Genomic DNA, 16,532 nt, shown 5'->3' on the forward strand with positions numbered 1-16,532 from the left:
GCGTTTTTTTCTCTTGCCGCGTGTAGCGTTTTTTTCTCTCATCGTGTGCAGCGTTTTTTTCTCTTGCCACGTGTAGCGTTTTCTTCTCTGTGGCATTGTTTTTCTGTCGCCGCACGTAGCGTTTTTTTCTCTCGTCGTGTGAAGCATTTTTTCTCTCAAAGCCTGAAGCGTTTTTTCTCTCACCGTGTGTAGCGTTTTTTCTCTCACCGCTTGTATCGTTTTTTCTCGCCGCATGTAGCGTTTTTTCTCTCACCGCACAAGCGCTTCATCCCAGCACTGTGTCAGAGCTTTTCTGCCAAAAAATGCGCTATGTGGACACAGGGCCTTAAATACCACATAGAAAACAAAGGTTACTGAAGCTGACAATCAAAAGAAAAACATAATAAATCTTAGCAAATACCAGGGCTTGTACTCTACAGAAACATCATTTTATAAGTCATAATTTTAAAGTTTTGCATTGACCAGGAGCAAAAAAATTGGTCTCCTAAAATAAACCTAACTAGAGAGTGTATTACACTTTGTCACCTCACTTTAATGGTGTTTCCCAGAGACTATTGGCACTATGAAAACAGTTCAAATGGGACCAAACCTGTTGAACACTTTAAAAACGTTGCTAAAGTCCAGCTCAGTGTGTCCCTATAGCAGTGCAGTTCTAAATGAAGGAAACTGGAAGATATATATTGGATGCAAACTTAAGGGAAGATACAAGCAGCTGGTTCAGATATGAAGACATAATTTGGGTGCAAATCAAGACTTATGGTATTGATTCTCACTGGAATTAATTGCTTTAATTTCCAGCTAGATCCCGATTCTCACTTGACTTCAGACTCATCAGTATTCATGCCTTGGAGCTGCCCTGCCCAGCACAGCTAGTCTTTCAGATATAACCTTGAGAGCAGGGACACAGACATTTCCATGTGGAGATATTTTCCAGCGAAACGTTATCAGGCTCTGATGTATCGTGTAAGGAAGCATGAGAAGGACACTGTTGCACTGTATGTATGAAAGCTCCGACATGTTTCAGAGAAGAGAGGAAGGAGGCGGCTTCTGTCGGGGTTTGGTGTGCAGAGGCGGTAGTTATAGGTGCTTATTTACTTTGAAGGTTTTAGTTAATAACAAAAAAGGGAGGGTTTGTTTTGCTTGAGGGTATTCTCAAATGAAAAACCTTTCATTTCATGGCTCATTTCAAAGACTATTTTAATTAAACAACCCCAGTATGCCTTCGCAATGTTATGGCCATCATCTGAAGTATTCACCCAAGCATTAAAACGTTCATATGGTATACACACTAATAATGACAGACTTAAATTAACATAAAAGCTATATAAGTAAGTGACATATAAAGATGGATCCTTAACTTCAAAACTCACCTTCAAAGTAAAAGTTCAGTATCGTCGTTTGGGGGTATGTTGTCGTCAACGGGCAATCACACCTTGTCCAGTCGGTGGGGAAAGTACTTGTAGTTCAGAAACAGAATGACCCTCTGTTAAGACTTGAAAGGATGTGATTGTGACTGTTGGGTGCCAGTTGGACGGTTCACAAAAAACACTGATTGTCTCAGCAACAAAACAAAGGTGAAAACTTCTTCTCCACAGCACAGGAAGGATACAGTCTCCACATAACAGGCAGATATTTGCTTCACTGAAAAATACATTAAATATTTTTATTATATAACCCAACATTAAAATAGCCACCAGCTAATGTTCAGCCATCTGAAATATCCAAAATAAAGTAAAGACTTTTTTAACCCACAGCAGCTTTCAGTCCCTCAGCACGCATTCCTTTAGGTTTTAAAAGGATAAGAAGGAAATCACTGAGGAAGTTAAAAGTAGGTTTTGCTGCTAGAAGGAAATGGGAATTAACAGCAGTAAGCCTACTAAAAGTCTACAGCCACACTAGGGCAGTGCTTTGAGCTAAAGCTAGCATAGCAATGTTCAGCAAGTATAGGTTCAACATCTTGATTTGTTAGCTTGTAATTAACTCTAAACACCGAGAACAGCTGAGGCTGAAGGGACTGGCAGTAGTTTTTTTTAAGGTATCTGGCAAGCAGCAACCTCCGGTGTTGAAAAGTGCAAAAAATCGCAGTTCCTCGAGTGTCCACTTGAGGCTCCAGAAACCGAGAAATAACATTACAGCAGATGGGAAAATGCCAATTCTTACAGCAGAAATAAACATGTTTACAGCCTGGTACAAAAAACGGTTTTGTTATTAATAGCTAATTTTATTGTTCAAGATAACTGTACGGGGGCTGAATTTCTTTTATAACACGCCTGTTTCAATTATATTAAGCCTTACATTTTAGGGGCTGGCTCACTTGATTGACAGGTGGATCCTGCTGGCTGTCAGCTAGACCTCAACACAGACACACAGACACTGAACTTGACTTCACCTGTCTCTCTGTGGGATTTATGGAACTTTATGGCCGTGCAAAAAGTCTAAGCTCCAGCTTTTCAGTTAAATGCTAATATTGTTCTATTGATATATTTTTGCACTAAGTAGCTGGTATACTGTGCTCACTTTAGCTGGCTTGTTAGTCTGTTTAGTGTCGGCCAGTAAATAAGAGTCAGGAGCTGTTGGCTTTTCCCCGGAGCGATTATTGTATCTGTGATGAGATAGATGAGTGATGAGAAGATTGGTTATTTTAAGTCTCCCGTTACGTGTCGTTCACCCGCTGCTTTCTCACCGGGCGAGTGAGCGACAGAATCTCCTCTGTGGGAAACACAAAGTTAAACTAGCTCATTCACGAGCTAATGGATCAGCCCCAGACAGAGAGTGTTTAGCTTTGATAACTTGGCGTTTGGCAACCCCTCGCTCCTCTCCAGCACCACCCTGGGTGACGTCACAGTGGCTACGTCCATTAATTATACAGTCAGGCTGTGGCTGTAGCTCAGTGGTAGAGTCGGTCGTCTCTCAATTGGAAGGTTGGGGGTTCGATCCCTGACTGCTACAGTCACATGTCTTAAGTGTCCTTGGGCAAGACACTGAACCCCGAATTGCTCCCGGTGCATAGATCAATAACTTTCAGCTGTACATTGGTTTGGACAAAAGCGTCTACTAAATGAAGTTGTTACATATCTGATTATTTGGGGTCACTGTTCATATCTTTTTTAGAATGTGACCCAGGTAAGATGTCAATCTGAATGGAACGATTTAAAATAGACACATGTGCGCAAACAACTTTAACAAAAGACGTCACATCCGCTGACATTCGTGTTCCATAAAATGTGGATGCAAGTGTGCAAGTAAGCGACATCTCCATCAGAGACGTGCGAAACGGACAAGAGCGGCAAAGGCATTAGTCCTTGCTTTATCTGTGTGTCGTTGTCCTCCATGGTCAAACGGAAAAAGGAAGTCTTGTTCTTTAGAATCACGTGCGTATTACCATGGCAACGCGGACCAATGCTGATTTGAGTGTTCAAATACAAGTTGCATGTTTTAGATCCCGATTTAGCACCACAGATTCAAGTAGCTCAGTTCTGAATTTAAAAAATGTGACATCATTTGACAGCAACTTTTTGCTGCTCAGACTGATTTAAAAAATATCTGAATTGGGAGACTTTTAGCTGCAGTATGAACGCGGCCTCACACATGTCACTACAGACATATTTTTTGCAGTGCTGCTGCAGTTTGGCTCCTCTCTTAGGAAGCCCTCTTTATATAATGCTGGAACGCTGATAGTGGTAGCATGCAGAGCGGGGACACATCTGCTGTGGCTTCCATTGTGCATGCTGGCAATGGAAACAGGGGTGTAACTAAAGCATTATCTCCTCCCCTGTTTGACGCTTTTCCCTTGGCGATGGAAACTGGGTGTGGCGCAGCACAAAGCAGCCATCCGTGGTGTATCGCCACTTTGCCAATCATGCGTCTGCCCTTGGAATAAGGTGATAAATCTGCGGGGGATCCTCTCCGATAGTAGATAACACTGACACGTCAGACAGCGAAGCAGAAAATGAGGCGAGATAAGAAAACTCCACGTTCAAATTCATTTGCCCTGTCGGCCAAATCTGCACGGTGCATAATTAGAGGGAGCGCGGCCCAAATGGGCGCGTGATTTAAACTGGGATGATTCTGTCATGAGAAAATAGTCATCTTTACTCAGCATCAGAAGGATGATCATTGTCACAGCAGATATTCTGGGAAACCACCTTCAGAACACTTGAAATGTGGGCTGTTGCTGCTTGAGTTTGTCAGGAGAAAACGGTTCATTTGTGCTACTGATTGAGTCACAAAGAACAATCATTCAAATTATTTATCCCCAGCATCTGAATACATACATTTTGTTCTTATATATGTAATCAGGCCTCAAAAAGGTCAACAAACCTTGAAGGACAGACGCTTGATAGAAATGCAAAATGATCTGCTTTTCCATACATTCAAGATGCTGGAAGACGTCAAAACACAAGCAGCGAAATTACTGGAAAACAGACAAATCAAAGCATGCACTTAATTATGTGTTTGTCTTGATGCAAATCTTCCGTGGCCCCTTCCACGTCCCATCAGCGAAACGCGGCAAATCACCACGGAGAGAGGCAAATCCCGCACTCCTCCTCACCGCTGATTGCACGTCAGTCCCTGTCAAGTAAAACTCAACAATCAGCGGCGTCTGTCTCATTTTTGCTGAGGACTCTGTGTGCGTGTGGGCGTGTGCAGAAAGGAAAAAGAACAACAGAGAGAACAGAGAGAGAGAATTGCAATTATCCATTTTTTTATATAATACGGTAACAGCTGCCACTACCTAGAGCAGGGGAAAGCCGTTTGTTTTAAGTAGAAATAATGATGATGCCCCGAGGTCTTTGACTTCCATCTTGAGTGTTATGTAACTCCAACTCCGACTGGGATGTGAGACGTTTGATTCACAGAGCCCTGGATTACATAATTCCAGTGCAGAAAGGAGACTTTCATGTATATTTCAGAGAGTATCTATTATTTACTAAAGGAAGTTGGCTTTCTTTCTGTCTCTCGCCTAATGAGGGGAGCATCTTCTCAGAGAAGAGCCCAGAGTTTCACACATGATATTATAGGAATAATACCTTTAGAGCATTAGAAGACAACATCTTTCAGATCGCACTTTCTTCATTCCGCTAATCAATAGTGCAAACACACGGATAAAAAAACATCACCACTACAAAGCAGCAGCAGCAGCATCCACATACGTCTGAAAGAGAAGTCAATTTTTCTACTCCTTTTTTTTCCTTTTGTACTTTCATGCTCGAGTTGCTACACACTGAGGGAGCGTCTGGGCTCCTGAGGGGCCGACACCGCTGAATTACATTCAGAGACAAGAAAGAGTGAAGGGGGACAAGAGTCTGCAAAACTGCCTGTGAGGGAGGAAGTAGCTCAACACTTATGTAGCTAAAGTCAGAGATTACAGCGAGGAGAGGCATTTATGACCTGCAGCAGACTGGAATGAACTACACACTGTGAAAAATGTATCAAAAAACCCTTTTCCTCCAAAATTAGCACGTTGACGCTGGTTTTTCAGACCCTTTAATAAATTCCGATTGTCTCTTTTCCCATTGCAAGTGAAGTATCCTCCTTTCGGTCTCTTTTCTGCTGCGTCACCGTCTGACGTCACAAACGCGCCCGAAACAGGGTTAGTAAACAGTGAAGATGTTACCGTGGTTAGGTCTTGTATTGTATCTATTACTCATTCAGTCTGTTTATCAAACTCGGCGCCGACAAATTAGGAAAGATGTTCGAGCGCTGCTCGGACGTAGACAGGCGGAATTTGTAGCTGAGATGACAAGGACAAGCTACCGACGGAAAGGGAGCGGATAATAGCGTGTCGACACGGGTTTTGTGTTCCCCTCAATGTCGGAGCCGCGGCGATAATTACCCGGGTCTGAATGCCGAGTGTAACCTTTCCCATTAAGCAAAAAAGACGGGTGTTAGCAGGATTTTTGACCAGTGGGAAAGCGGCTAAAGAAAACTATTCCAGGATGCAAAAAACGTTATGTTCTTTGAATGCAAATGTGAGCAAACTTCATAAATCAAAAGAATCACAGAGGAGAAACGACGAGAAAGAGTAAAGACTAGTAACAAATACAGTATACATGTAAGTAGTGCCTTTCAGCTCACTGTGTTAATAGTAAGGTCTGCAATTTACTGCTTTGGTGAGTCTTGACACCCTTGTAACAGATGTCAGGTGATCAACTTCAAAAGCTCTACGAAGCCTACTTCACCTTTGTACAAACTGTCTGACTGCCAAAGTTAGCAACTAGCTGGAAAATACAGCAACGATAATCACGATACAGCGATTCTGTGATAATTGATATATATTGCAAGACAATCATATAATGATACATCACGATATCTGATTAATTGAAGAATACAAAATGCCCCTTAAAAGGTAAATTGACACTTTGCTAAGCCCCGCCCCCCTTGGTTGCTACGCCTGTCAAGCTTTTAAATCGGCATGAAAATAATATGCCGTTTTCAACTACAACAGTGAGAGATGATCAGGAAAATAATAACAAATTTCTGGAAAAATTATCAGAGAAAAGTCGACCGAAAGGACGACAGTACACATTTGAAAGCTACATCCAGAATATAATCTGTCAGCGTGTTGAGAATGAAGAGGACCAAAAAATCGATGCAAAAGCTCGCCGGTCCCAGTGCGAGCGTCAGGCAAACTGTCAGCACCAGTGTCCGGTCACACTTGAAGCTGTTTGTTGGCACTTACTGACTTTGTTCCCTCCTGTCTCGATCACTGCTTGTGTTGTATTAGCTCTCAGATGTACGTCGCTTTGGGCAAAAGCGTCTGCTCCATGAAACTGTAACATTGTGACATTTTTTTGAGGGGTGGTGGAGACCAAAATAGGGCTTCAAGAGAGAGTATATGAATTTAAATAAGCAGTTACCACTCCACATGTCGGAGAGGTCACTTAATGAAAGTCAGGTGCACACAAAGGAGAAAGAATGATGCCTTATTAAAGTAACAGTTTAAACCACACTAATGGGACTTTTTGTGAGCTGCCAGTAACCTGATTAAGATGAATGCTCGTATTTAAGCAAATCAACCTTATAAGGCTCTGAATTGTTGAGCTGGTGTGTGAAAACAAAACAGGAACGCTGCTTGAAACATGAAATAATGCCTATCCCGAATGATGTAGAGCGCTGGGAAATCTTGGCCTGATTACAAAAATGATAAAACACGTTTAACTCGTATAGCTGTTAGCTTAGATTTCAAGTCTTCTTTTGAAGCGTGTGGTTTCTGCTGCTAAAAAAAAAATCCTCGGAGAGAAAGAGTTAAACTCTGAAGGTTTCTCTTCTTTCACACATCCTGAGCCTCCACTCAGCCTCTCCATCTCCATCTGCCTCCCTATTTAAGTTTGCTTACTTCATTTACCTCGCCACTCTTTCTCTCCTCCTCTCTCTTACGCAGCTCTTTCCCTCATCTGTCTGTCTATACCAGACCCCTCTATACTTTCAAAGCATACATAGGAATCTATGTATAGATTGGTAGCATCATTATCAGCAGCAGCAGCAGCCAGTAAACGGAGCAGCAACACCACCGCCGTGCAGCAGCACACAGTGTGCTGTCTGTGATGATGGCATATAAAAGGGTGTTGTTAGGTTGTTATAGAAAATCAGCGTTAGCGACGCTAGTTCAGGGCTGCTATGTGAGGATAACAGTATGAATGCAAACAAAAACTCAGGTCAGATCTCGCTTTGTTTAAAAAAAGAGTGCTGCCATGTCTGTCCTCTTTACAGGTTTAAGAAGGTTAGTGCTTGATAAGGCCTGCTAAAATTAGCATTAAAGCCCCATTCACATCAAGGGGGCTTCTGTAATCTGACAATTTCATTGTAATCCTCAAGGCGGGGGCAGCAATTGAGTGAGTAAGGAGGCTGCGAGGCTCAGTATCCAGTGACAACAAGCAGTGAAGAGAAGGAGCTTCAAGGCAGGGCGGTAAATTCATTTTAATGATGTATATAAAAGCCTGATTGGTTATTTTATTGGACTGATGAAGCTTTTGGAACTTCTTACACAGCCGGAGGAAGAGAAATAACTGTTTTTGTGAAGCATCATGCATCACGGGCTTCACTGTTCCTGATTACTGATGCTCCTACAGGCTACAGAACATAAATAGAAAAGACTATCTCTGTGCACCTTCCAGCAAAGTTTTAACCAAGTCTTTAGCCTCTTTTACTTATGAATTACAGGACATTCATGGAGAACGAGCAGGAGAAGGAGTCTTCCATAACGGTGACGATGTCAGAATCAGATCAGAATCGGCTTCATTGGTCAAGTATATGCAAACACACACAAGTAATCTGACTCCTGTTTGCATCGCTCTCGTTGCACAGACTTGGTTACAACATGTACAAGGACGTTTCCACAATACAAACGCGGAAGTAGAATACTTCAGCTGAGGCGAGCAGTAAAGAGTATAAAGCATCGAAACTCTGCTCAATGTAGACAACGTCATTAACACGCCTACTCACTAGCTGTGAATATTCCAGACTATATAACCTGCTGCGATCACACATCGGCTCACACCCTGACTGCAGACTTTGTACTAAGAGGAAGGCGTGAAAAGTGCATAAAGTCCAGATGAATGTCTCTAAGATTTGAGTTCACAAGTGCAGACAATGTTGGGAAATCTTCAGGAGTGCAGTGCGTGTGTGAATGGAGTTTTGGACTTTGATTTTGGCAAACTGAAAGAAGTGGAAGTCCCAGGTAAACTTTATTTAGGGATGAAAATCAGCTAAAGTCTAGGAACTGAAGAGGTTAGGATGTCTGTAGAAGTGTAAGTGATGCATTTAACTTTAACATGCTAACAAAAGAGTCAGCCTTAGCTGAACTTCAGCATTGAAAGCAGTTGTAGAAGTTAGAAGTTAAAATAAAGACCGTTTATTGATTTAGTTAAAGTGAACTTTGGGGGGCCAATTTTTGCCTTTATTAGATAGAACAGCTGAGGAGAGACAGGAAATATTGGAAGAAGAGAGTGGGGGCTGACGTGCAACGACTCAGGACAGGAGTCAATCCTGCCGCCACTGCGACGAGGACTGTAGCCTCTGTATATAAAGCTCCTTTCCCACTCGTCAAAAAACCTGCTAACACCCGGCTTTTTTGCTCATACCTTTTTCCCACCGCAATTAGCGCATTGACACGGGTTTTTCAGACCCGGGAAGACCCACTTATAAATGCCGATTGTCCCTTATCCTATTGTCAGTGAAGTATACTCCAGTCAGTCTCTTTTCTGCTGCGTCACCATCTGACGTCACAAACGCGTCTGAAAGAGGGCTAGTAAACAGTGAAGATGTTACGGTGGTTAGGTCTTTATTGTATCTATTCCTCATTCAGTCTGTTTATCAAACTCGGCGCCGACAAATTTGGAACGATGTTCGAGCGCTGCTCGAACGGAGACGGGCGGAATATGTAGCTGAGATGACAAGGACAAGCTACCGAGGGAAGGGGAGCGGATAATAGCGTGTTGATACAGGTTCTGTGTTCCCCTCAATGTCGGAGTTGGGCGATAATTACCCGTGTCTGAATGCCGAATGCCCATTAAGCAAAAAAGACGGGTGTTAGCAGGTTTTTGGACCAGTGGGAAAGCGGCTAAAGAAAACTATTCCAGGATTTGGAACGATGTTCGAAGGCTGCTTGGACGGAGAGGGGCGGAATTTGTAGCCGAGATGTCGCAATGATTACCCAGGTCTACTGCAGAGCCATTTGACCCGGGTCTGAATGCCGATTGTAACCTTTCCCATTAAGCAAAAAAGCCGGGTGTTAGCTGTTTTTTTAATAATTTAATTTCAGCGCGAAACGGGTATAAAGGCCTGTTTTACCCACTGAGCTAAACAAGCGCCCCTTGAATAAGATGTTAGCAGTAAAGCTCTCGGTTGATGTAGAGACGCAGAGAGCAGTTGAGCCCTCATTCAAAGAACAGGAGATGTGAGGAGTTTAACTGCCAGTTAAAAGTAAGATATGAACGATATTGAACAGTCAAGTAAAGATAAAAGACATGAAAGCATTTTAAATGGAAGTCAGAAGAGACGGATTGAAGCAAGTGAAATTGCATTATGGGAAGTGTAGGATCCTGTGTTTCTCAAGCTGTGATCCATGCTGGGGGCTGAAAGTGAGGATATTTTCTGGTCCTGCTGCACCAGTTGTAACTGTTCTTTATAAAATCTTCCTGTTCTGAGGATCCCAACATTATGCAAGAGAAATACTAAATCCCTGTAGTAGTCCTTTAAATACTGAGGTTTCTACTGGCTACAGAATTATACAAAGTTAAGATTGCCAAAATGAAAAATTTGACCATGAAAACTGAATCTCCTGCGTGCCAAGAGAGAAAATCACCTCCTACTTACATTTCTTTCTTCCTTTTTTTTTTGTCAGCTCCTTATCTCCGACCAAAAGAACAGACTAAGCATCCTTTGTGTAACATCTAGCGCTTGTGTGCAAAAGAACAATTTCACCACATGATAATTGGCCTTTTCTGCCTGCAGGATAAAAAACCCAAAATGTGAGGATTAACTGTAATCCTGAAGTTAATCGTAAAGATGAACGTATGCTGCAATATCAATAACTGCTGTTCCTTCCTGTCCGCATATTTTTATTGTCAGGCTTCATTAGCAAGTAGATAAATCAGATTCAGGAGCTCATTATATGCAAGCTGTAGTTCCTATGACGCACATAAAGTTTGCATGTCTACATTATTCTGTTGCTTCATGGGGTTTATATTCATTGTAACCTGTGTGGTAAGAAGATAAATTCACTATGCAGATATTATTAAGGAGCTGCTTTTACCGCCTATAATTAAGGCATAAATCAAAACGCAGGGTGCTCCCGGACCTGGACAGGGTGCTAATGAAGAAGGGAGCAGGGAGTGCCGCAGTGTGTTAGGACTGATTCCCTGACACTCTGACTTCTGCACTGAGCTGTGAGGACAGCAGCTGTCCCCTCATCCCTCTGTTTCTGCTCTCCTGTTTGTTCCCTTCTTTGTCAATTCACCCTTACATGTGATTATGTGTTACATCTCTATTCCCTGTGTCATTCTTTGCGTAATTGTTCTTTTTTAATCTACCTCCCTGCTCTTCTCAGTCTTTCCTCCAGCAGTACATTCCTGTCTCTCTTTTTTTTAAACCATATCTTCTGACCCCTCCCTCTCTATCTCTCTCTCCTTCTCCCTCCATTGCAGCACTCTGGTTTCTGTTGCTGGCACCCGGTAGTCCCCCGCGCCTCCTCGATAGTCACGCTCTGATGCCTCGGCTGATTGCATAAGAACATGGTGTCAAACGGCCACTCAGTCATCGCCGGTGGAGAGGGATGGGGAAACACCAACACCACAGCTCACAATGAAACTGTGTGTTTGCCAAGCCTGGGATGCTTTCCAATGCTGATTCAACTTTTGTTACAGGTTCTGTGATGTTTAACACGAGTTTGCTGGTACAAATTAAAGACATTTCATTAAAGACATTAGCTGCTGAATGCTACACTATAGTCAGGCCAAAATAAAAAAACGCTTGGTGGGTGTGACACTACAGTCTAAACCTTTCACATTAAACATAGTCAATTAATCCATTGTCTATATAGAAATAAGAATTGAAGCAAAATTAAAGCAGCTCCAATTAGTATTTTTATAATGGCAGTGTTTCACATGTAAGAGGGGTCACTCTCAGGGATGAACCTAACGAGAATCACCAGCCAACTCTGCATTTCGCCTCAGCTCTACGGAGCATGGCTTGCGGCTAATTGGCTTTCAAACCATCAACTTAACTACAACTGCACCTTATGGCAATAAAAGCTAATTGCGGGCGCATACACAACACAGATAACCGGACGTCTATTGCTGGCTCCCTTTGTTACGGTTGTAACTCTTGATTTTCCTCGCTGACGGTCTTTGGTCGATTAATTTAACTTCTTAATTAACTTCTAATTTATCAATTATTCTTAAGGTGATTTCTATCTTCTGACATAAATGTATTTGACCCCTGGAGGAATGTACATTTATGAATCACTGATAAATGTATGGGGCAGGGTTAATAATTAAAGCTATTTGCAGATTATAATATCAGATTTTAAATGAGATGTTTATTAAAGTGGTAATCTCTAAGATCTTAGTTTCGTTCTCTTTGGCGGGTGATAAACAGTAATTGCGGGAGCACACTTCCCAGATATCCAAACAGTGTTGCATGTGTGACGTCCACGGTTGGCTCCGTTTGCAACTCTTGATTTTCCTCGCTGACGGTCGCTTTCCTTTTTAGACTGTTTGCCTTCATCTGAGCGTCGAGTTTGTTTCTTTTTCTTTGGATTTTCACTTATTTTTGAAGTTGTATCTGTAGTCATCGATCTTTTCTTTGTTTGTTCAGCCATAGTAGATTACTGTTTACTCGCAACACTTGCAGAGAGCGGAAAAGCAGCCGCTTAGCTCCGCCTACCCTCTCTGGCAGACCAACCACTGCTGGCTGATGGAAAACGCGTCACTAACTGGGCGCCGCTTGGGATTTTTTTCCACGAATATCGCCACAGACACTCAGTCTGTAATACTGCAAATACAAAGGCTTTCATCAGTGGGCCATAGGCGCAATCACCATTGTGTTACCTCATTCTGCGATAGATAGTGACTTAACAGACATTTATTTACATGAAAATCTTCGAGATTATGACTTTTAAGTTTATTTATCAACTGTTTTCTAGCAAGTTTGCAACTAGAAGTTTGCATATAGCGATAAACGACTTCCAGCCAAGCCTTTCTGGCTTATTTTTCGGAGCCTTTCCTTCCTACTGAAACGAACGAGCCGTTTTGCCATTCAAAGGTCAGACCTCAGCCACGATTGGCAGTATTTGGAGTGACCGCGTAGCCCCTGCAATGTCACTACAAAGTTGTAGAAAACATGGCTGCTGTAGGATCGGTTATTCGGCCTAATATGTACAAGCCAGAATCACCAGGATGTATCGGTATTAAATACCCAAATATGCTTAAATGTTTAAAGTTAGGTGGAAATGAAGTTGGCACAAGTTTGAAGTATTCTTAAAATCTTGCTGCATCTTAAAATCAATGTCAGTTGACAGCTGTGGTTGACGTGTATGCATGTATTTGAACTTGCCTATAGAATTGTGGACACATATACGTATTGCCGTTAACATGAGGGGTTGATCAGATCATTTCGAGCTCGTTATTAGCTGCTTATCTGTATTTTGTTGCTTCTAACTTAACTGATAATGACTTGATGCCAAATCAGAAGCGAGAAATGGTAAGTGTGAAGGAACAATAATCCAAAACAACCATCAGTGTTTTTGAATGAAGGATTATCCTCAGACCCTTTGGGATCTGAAAGAGGCTGAATGATTCAGATTTATTCAAGCCAAATTTCTCATTAATACTTCTGCATTCATTTTTGTAGCTTATATTCATCATCAGGGAGTTTGTTTTTTTTGGGCCCTTTGTTGTTTGAGCGAGAACATAAGCTGGGTTTTACTGCAGGTACACTGTTACATGACATGAATATTCAAACACAGAGTGGAGCTGCAGGGCAGGCACACAGACCTTTTTTTTTTTCAATATCAGAGCAACAAATGCTGGAGTCCACACCGCCCCCGTTAATGTCTGACACTAATCTGATGACAAAGCGCAGGATGTAGGTGCACAAAAGCTTGAGAATGCCGCGGGTTTAGGTATTTACTCTGCTATTCTCCTCTGAATGATTTCCATAAGTCTTTCTGTCTCACAAACGCTCCCAAACACACACTAATAAGTCAGTAACCCCATGGCTGCTGCTGCTATTCTGTTTTCTGACATGTCACTGCAGCAATAATTCAACTGTGTACCGCCGGCCATCGATCGGGACACAAAAGGAAATGTTGCTGCCATCAATAACCCTGGAAACCTTAGCAGCGAGCCACCCAGAGCTACTGAGAGGCAGCTTTCATTGGCAGAGCGGAGTGCAAAGGCTGGGGAAGAAAGCAAATATGAAGAAAGAGGAAAAAAGCACATACAGTACATAGCTATAAGGCAGCTGCATCACACAGCTAGCAGTGCAACCAAGGTCTGCAGGCAGCAGCTTTGATAAAGATTCAGTGAGCTGCAGAGAAAACAGGCAGAAAGAAGGAGACAGAGAGGAGTGGACGGAGGTTATGACCAAGCTAATTAGATCAAAATGCTCAGAAAGATCCAACAAGTGCTCCCAAGTCCGAGGAGCCTGGCAGATCTGAGAAAGGCTGTTTACTGTTTGCTGTCAAGATACATGCGTGTTTGTGTGTGTGTGTGTGACTGCACAGCACGCTCAACAAACAGAAGCCAATTAGCGTGACATAACTGTGAGGCACATGGGTGCTGCTTTAAGGGCAGGAGATTTTCAAACGGCCAAAAATATTCCGTCAAATAGATGCAAGCATGAAGGTCTGAGGTGAAACCTTTCTGTGGTTTTTTGCAAACATTTAGGCCGAGAAGGTCCAGACAAGGTCAGACCGGAGGGTCTCAAAGTCAGCAAACAGGCAGCTGTGTGCAGCCTGGACAAAGAAAGGGCGCTTGGCTTAGCTTCAGTGAGGTTTTACTTCCCTTTCTGAGGTCGTTTGTAGAGGTATGACACTTAAAGATCCTGTGAGGAGTTTTTCTCTGGTTATGAAACTGTCTGAAATTAATTCTGATGACTCTATATGAGCTACAAAAGCAAACCAGACCATCAGCGACAACATTTATTATTTCTATATAGTTATTTCTAAGGCCTGAAACTGCAGGCGGGGGGTAGGTGTCAGATGAAGCGATTAACTGCACATCGCCTTTGTTTACATTTTACAAGGCAAAAATGTAAAGTGAGTGATACATATGACTGTTAAAGAAAGCAGGGTCAGATTTCAAAGAGATAAGAGGTTTTGTCCACAGGGGGCGCCAAAATCAACACAAAGCGAATGTTGCTTACAGCAGCTTTAATGGAAACAAAAGGAAGTAGTGTAGTCAAGAACATCCATCCATTATCTGTACCGCTTATCCTGTTCAGGGTCGCGGGGGGCTGGAGCCTATGCCTGCTGTCACTGGGCGAAAGGCGGGGTTACACCCTGGACTGGTCGCCAGTCAGTCACAGGGCTGACACATAGAGACAGACAAACTTTCTCACTCACACCTACGGGCAATCTAGAGTCACCAGTTAACCTTACAAGCATGTCTTTGGCTTGTGGGACGAAGCCGGAGACCGCAGAGAGAACCCACGCATGCACGGGGAGAACATGCAAACTCTTTATCCAAACCGGGGTTTGAACCAGTGACCTTCTAGCTGCGACGCAAAAGCGCCAACCACTGTACCACCGTGCAGCCCTAGTTGAGAGCAATGGAAGATAAAGTGGGATGAATTAATTAATTTCGTCTTTTCCGCCCAGATCCTGGTCTTTCCTCTACCGACCAACGGAGGGCTGACATTTGGATGCTTCTCGGAGCAGGGAGGTTGTGAGAAAGACAGAAATGACACTTCAGTGCACCTGGCCCACTGGGCAACAAAAAAAGCCCTGTCATCAAACAGCAGTGCTGACATTTAGAATCCGTGCATACTCACATCTGTCCTGGCAGCATTCAGATTCTGACCCACAAAATGGAAATGTTGACATATCACTCAGCGTCCCCCCTGCTTCTGTTTTAGACCAAAGAGTTTCTGAGGATCTGAAAACAGGCGAAAGGGGTCATGACTGAGAATGAAGCCAATTAACAAGCTTGAGCATGGCTGCAACATGTTCACTTATATAATTCCTCCCGTCCTTTCTATGTATTGTTGAACAGTCTGAGTAAACAAGCCCATGCAGCCGTTAGCAACAGTGCCTCGGCATCCTGCCAAGTATGGACATCAGGAGATGAAAGAGTGGAAAGTGTTGTTCTGCTCTGCAACAACACCAAGGGCAGACAGAGAAGGGAGCGCTAACATGGCATTTGTTTTTGTATTTTATTTCCACCTTCAGGGCCTGAATGTTAATATCAGTGCATGTATTATTTTACGCTCTCAGTATGCATCTGCAGTCCGCACTCGGAAACAACAGCCTACTGCCTTATGTCACCGTATTAAGCTCATTTTCAGCCCCGGCCCTGGGAGAACATTAGTGCAGACCGTCAACAAGGTTTGGTTGTCCTTGCTCAGGGCCATGACTGGGCCTCACAGGCCACCGTCGATTCCAACAATCCTTTCACTTCAGGACTCCCTTTCTGATCAAATCCACCGTTTTGCACATTAAAATACCTCATTGATCATTAGTGTGTTCTTTAAGGGATTATGAGGTTCCATGTTACCTTGCCACGTCTCTGAAAGGGAGACATTTATCATTTCACATACTGTACATTTGAACTGTGGTGTCTTCCTGTGGCACGTTTTTAACCCTACAGCTAATACGATACGACATAAAGCACTTGTAATCCTATAACACAGTGTGTGACTGCCAGCAGACTCCACCCACAGGTGCTGTGCTGCCTTCATAAATCATCAAGCGTGAAGTGTAATTTATGTAACATGTAGGAGATGGGTGAGAAGACTTTTTGATGAAATACAAAGCTTCAAAGAATGAACAATGTGCAGATTATACTTCTCTTTAGATTAATTTGCTGTTG

Source organism: Semicossyphus pulcher, unplaced genomic scaffold, assembly GCF_022749685.1.
Source record: "Semicossyphus pulcher isolate SPU_LCO1_2020_fin unplaced genomic scaffold, fSemPul1.0.p SCAF_11, whole genome shotgun sequence".
In the NCBI taxonomy this organism is placed as follows: domain Eukaryota; kingdom Metazoa; phylum Chordata; class Actinopteri; order Labriformes; family Labridae; genus Semicossyphus; species Semicossyphus pulcher.